This window comes from Triticum aestivum, chromosome 7B (genome assembly GCF_018294505.1).
Source record: "Triticum aestivum cultivar Chinese Spring chromosome 7B, IWGSC CS RefSeq v2.1, whole genome shotgun sequence".
NCBI lineage: Eukaryota > Viridiplantae > Streptophyta > Magnoliopsida > Poales > Poaceae > Triticum > Triticum aestivum.
Window position 1 is genome coordinate 711,347,166 of NC_057813.1, and position 5,331 is coordinate 711,352,496.

A 5,331-nucleotide genomic window follows, 5' to 3' on the forward strand; every position below is an offset into this window, starting at 1 on the left:
TGGCAGGGAGACATGACTAGAGCACTTGATGTATCGGTGTGTGTAGGGGAGGGGGTGGGGGGAGGGGTAGACAGAGGCCTAACTATAGAGGTAGAACGACTCGTATATGTGTTGAGAAGGAGAGACCCAGCTATGTCTTGAGGGAGATCGGTCGACATCTATACATAACTGAAGGACGGGAAATATGATGTGACAGAGAGAGAGAGGAGAGAGGGAGGGAGGGAGAGGGAGGGAGAGGGGTAGAGTGCTGGATGGGTGATGGAGTTGCTTCTCGGAGATGTTGGGAGAGGCCTACTAGACAAACTGAGGGTGGAACTGTAATGTTATCAATAAGAGTGGGGATGTGTTTCTGTGTGTGCTTGTGCGTGATAGATCTATCGGGACGCATCCGTGGATGATCAAGGGGAACCATGTGTTTGGTAAGCAAACCTAACTAGATCGGTAGATCAATTGTTGTTTGTTGGAGGAAGGGAGAGACACAACTAATGAGGTAGATCGATTGATGTGTGGGTAAAAACGAGTTATAAGGACCTAGTTGGCTATATGTATAGCGAGAGATCAGTCGGTGTACGTCCATTTGTTAGAGGCAAATAAGGCCCAGCGAGACGGATAGACAGAGAGAATGGAGCTAGGAGGTGGTGCGAGAGGCCCAACTACTAGCTAGATAGGTGGAGGAGTGTGCGGTTATGAGATCGACGAAAAGATGGGTGAGAGTTTACACGTGTGTCTGACCATATGAGAGACATGAGGCAAGGACACATAAAGGAGGAGATTGAAGTTGTGTGTGTATGCTGTAGGCAGGCATCGCTGGAGAGGTTTATCGATCGGTGTGTGTCGGAAAGGAGTTGTGGAGACTTTGGGAGAACGACCTAAAGAAAAAATGAATGTGCCCGGTGGATAGAATGCCGAGGGAGGGGGAGGGCGAGGAGGGCGTGTGCATGCACGACAGAAAATTAGTGGTAGCTACAAAGGTTAGAGGATTGTGTGGGTTTAAGAGACTAACAAAGATCATAATTTATATATGAAAGCGGATTCATATATTTGAATAGGAGATCATAGTGTTTTAAACATTGCATGCATGAATATAGCGGTGATACACGTGTTGTGCACATGTTATACCATAATGCATGGCGTTTGCAACTCACAGCTAAATGCCGAACAATCTAAACCATACTATACATCAAACAATCTCACATTTTATTTGAATTTGTGATAATGTGCGGCATTTGCAGCTTACAACTAAATATCGAGCAATCTAAACAATACTATATATCGAACATTCTCACATTTTATTTGAATTTGTGGTAATGTGTGGTGTTTGCAACTCACATCTAAATACTTGTAGGCGTAGGGGGCGGGGCACCATACATAATGTGATAAAGACATTATACATATGAGACATGGTTTACATTATGAAGATCTAGCTAGAGCTAGAAATTTAATGTGATTTGAAATCAAAATAAAGTGGATTCAAAAAATCTAGTTCGAGTTCATATAGTACACATAGTTCATATGTAACTCGAGACTAATCATGTGGTGTGATGTGAAGATAATACACAAACGATGGTTTAACTTGACAATAATGATGATTGTAGATCTTATTAAAACAGAGAAACGAATTCAAATGCTCTGACTTCACAACAATCATTACTGTAGATATTATTCAAATTTAGTTCATATTGAAGCGGTAGTATATACATTTGGAATGCACTAAAACGTTCATTTGAGTAGTAGGTTGCATGCATTATACACGTAACGGAATATTTTAATTGAACATAACATGAATTCAAAGTTTTGAATGACATTTGTAGTGCGCATTGATTTGGTACAGTACACGTTAGCCTTGTCCGGAAATTTCAACCCGCGCCTTGTTAGCTCGAAATATTTAAGATATATCTTTGTCTCGTTGTGCTCCGACAACTCCCTCCATCTCAACCCGCGCCTTGCTATTCCGAAATTACAACGCGCCCGAAAACTCCCACCTCCTGTGAAATCCCGACACGCGAAATGCCCATGGTACCCCTGAACCGAAAGAACCGCCTCAAATCGGTGGGGGGTACTTTTGTAACTTACCCCACATTTCGGACAAGCGCGTCTCTAAGCCATGGTTCCCCACTGCCATCCCATCCGCCCACCCATTCGTACACCGAGGCCGCGAAAACCCGCGACAAAACCCCACACCCTGCTCCGTCCGCCACCTAGTCGGAGCCTCTTCCCCGACGACGTCGTCCACAGCAACACCTCGACGTCCCTCATCCACCGTACCGGATGAGGATCCGTCGTCGATCTCATCGTCCCGCCGGTTCAGCCACCCCGTCCTCCACCTCCAAGGAGCTGCCCCAACGTTCCCCTCGTCTTTCGTGCCACCTACATTCCCACACCGCCATCTTCACCTGCACCACCAGAAGAGCATCATCATCACCATTTCCTCGGATGAAGCTGCGGCCTAATCGGCACCACCAAAGAGGTTGTACACTAATCACCGCATTTTCTTCTTGATTCGATCGCACAGTGCTGCCGGTGCTCGGTCCCGAGCCGACATGGCGCGGCTCCAACCACGGCGGCATCGCCGGCCACTTCCTCCACGGCGTCGCTCCCTCGGCGGCGACGTCCACATCAGTAGGAGCTGCTGATGCTTTAGCTCTCGCTCGCGCTGCTGCTCTGCTCTTACTCTTGGTCCCTTGCCTGGTCTGCTCTTGCTATTGCTCTTGCTCGCGCTGCTGCTCTCGCTCTTGCTCTTGCTTGTGATGCTGCTCCGATTTGATTACACTTCAGTCGACTGAATCGACTTTTGGGTCAGTCAATTTTCAAGGGGTGGGCTCGCCGGGGTGAAGGATGAACCAGCCACAGCGGGGAGGGGGGCTCACTGGAGAGGTACCCCACTATCTATCTTAGGGTTCAGGATGGGGCCGGTGGTCGGCGGCGTTGGCGGGGCGTTGGCGGGACGATGGCGTGGGGATCGCCGGAGAAAAAGCTCGACACGGGGGGGCCTAGAGGGATGGCCGAGGCGGCGGCGGACCGATGGTGGGGAGTGTTTTCGGGGCAGGCGGGGCGGCGCATCGCCGGCCACGGGCGGCGGGGGGCTGCTGTTTGGCCGGTGGTGGCTGGCGGCTCAGGGGGGTGGAGGTTGAAGATGAACCGCAGGCCCTTGATTTCGTATCCAACGGCTGCAAAATTGACTGACCAGAGATGAAAAATTCAGTCGACTGACATGTAGCCTCACCTTGCTAGTGCGTTCAGTTTCGACAGCAAAATTCAGTTTCGATAGCAAAATTCAGTTTCGACAGTTAGGTTTAGTTTCGACAGTTAAGTTCAATTTCGATAGTTAAGTTCAGTTTCGACGGTTAAGTTCAGAGATGAGCGGCTGATGTATTTTACATCTAGCACTTTGTGGTTATGTATTTTACGTCATGTATTGGAGATGCTATTAGAATTCCACTCAGGTTAACATTGTTCATTGTCTCACTTGTCCTGCTTCTGCCTCGGCGTCGTACAACTCACCAGAGCTGCTCCAACGATGAAACCCTCCATCAGAAGCGGAGCAGTACCTCGGGCTCCATCTCCAGACGCCTAAGATCTTCTTCCCCTCCTCCGAGAGCAAAGCCAGCCGGAGCATCCTCACTGGCCAACCCAACCACGCTGAGATCGACATGGCTTCACCAAAGAGGTTGTACACTTGTTGCATCTCTTTTTTACTCTACATGTTGTATGTATTGTCCACTGAGAACACGGATTTGTTCCTTTAGTGTCTCCTTCAAAGAAAAAATGTAGGAATTTTAATTTTCACTTGTCCTGCTTTTCAAATTCCTATTCATGAAGCACAAGACTAAGAGATAGTAGCATAATAGCATTATAACCGTACATTTTCTTGTGGTTTGACTTAATCTCACCATGCTTATTTTCATCCTGTGATCTTCCAATTGTTGTGAATCAAACACCCAGATTGGCAGAAATCATGTGTTTTTAAATTCTCTGTTTTGCACGTGCATTCCTATCCTATTCCTGTATATTTCCTATCCCTGCATTGTTGGAATCCTCCAATTCAAACGATCCCTTACAGAATTACTTCTCTTACAGATAGTTGTCAAAGAAAACCTTGCATGGTTTGTCCCGCTCCTACTGTGTCGTCGTCCACCCTAGCTCAGCTACTCCAACGACAGAAGGGTCCAGGACAGCAGGGATCCGGCCTCCAGACTGTCTTTCGCCGCCTCAGATCTTCTTCCCCGCCGCTGGCAGCCATGAAAATTGCATTACCATCATCAACCGAGCAGATGACCTCGAGGACTACACGGGTCCGCAAGAGAGGTCGCACTCTTTTGTTTCTGCTTACGTTATGCATCGCTTAATATTACATGCTACTTTATCGTCCTGTTCACCGATTAGACTCTGAGTCAGCTCCAAACTAATGGTCAAACTTGAGTTTTTAAATGGTTGTGTGGTAAATATCAGGGCCGCTATCAATAGTATCTATCTACTATCTGGTTAATCTCCGGTGTCTACTATGAGTTTCATGTTGGGTGGGAAACAAACAGTAAAGAAGCCATTATTTGTATTTTTTAACTGAATCCATTATCTACCTGCTATTATTAGTTTTGGGTCTATCCACAGGTTGCTACCATCACTCTGGATTTCTGCATGCACTCCTTACATAATCTCACTATGTTTTATTCCTATGCATGACAGTTATTGTAAACAATGGAACTGAACATGTAGAGCAAAAGAGACGAGCCTTGCGTGGCAATAAAATTTCATGCAGACGTCTCTCCATGGAGGCGCAAAGGCAGCCCCCCTCCACGCATTTTGGATTGTAATCGAGAGGAAGATATCTGTTCTGATGGGGATTCCGAAGGAGAAGATAACTCCTATTTACCACCTGAGGTCTTCGCTCTAACTTGGCATGCTGATATTGGTTATATCATGCATATGGTGTCTTGCATTGCTTACTTTATACATCAAATATGTCATCTGCTTAGTTTAGACATCCTTTGTGCGAATGCCATCTATTTAGTTTATTCATCGTTTATGTGAATTATGCAATGCCATCTTGTTTAGCCAGGCATCATATATGTGAATTTTGCAATGCCATCCTGCTTAGCCAGTCATCTTATATGTAAATTATATCAGGCCATCCTTTTTTTCGTTACATATTACATTTGTCAACAATATTAGTACATTCAACTGCTCTTCATGTGCATCAGCCATTTGACACGGTGATGGCAAATTCTGGAGTGAAAACAAGGTCTTCTGAGCAGACTATGCTATCTGACGAAGCGCATATCTCACTGGTTACGGATAGCTCCTCAGAGGAGAATTCAGAGACAGATGACCAGT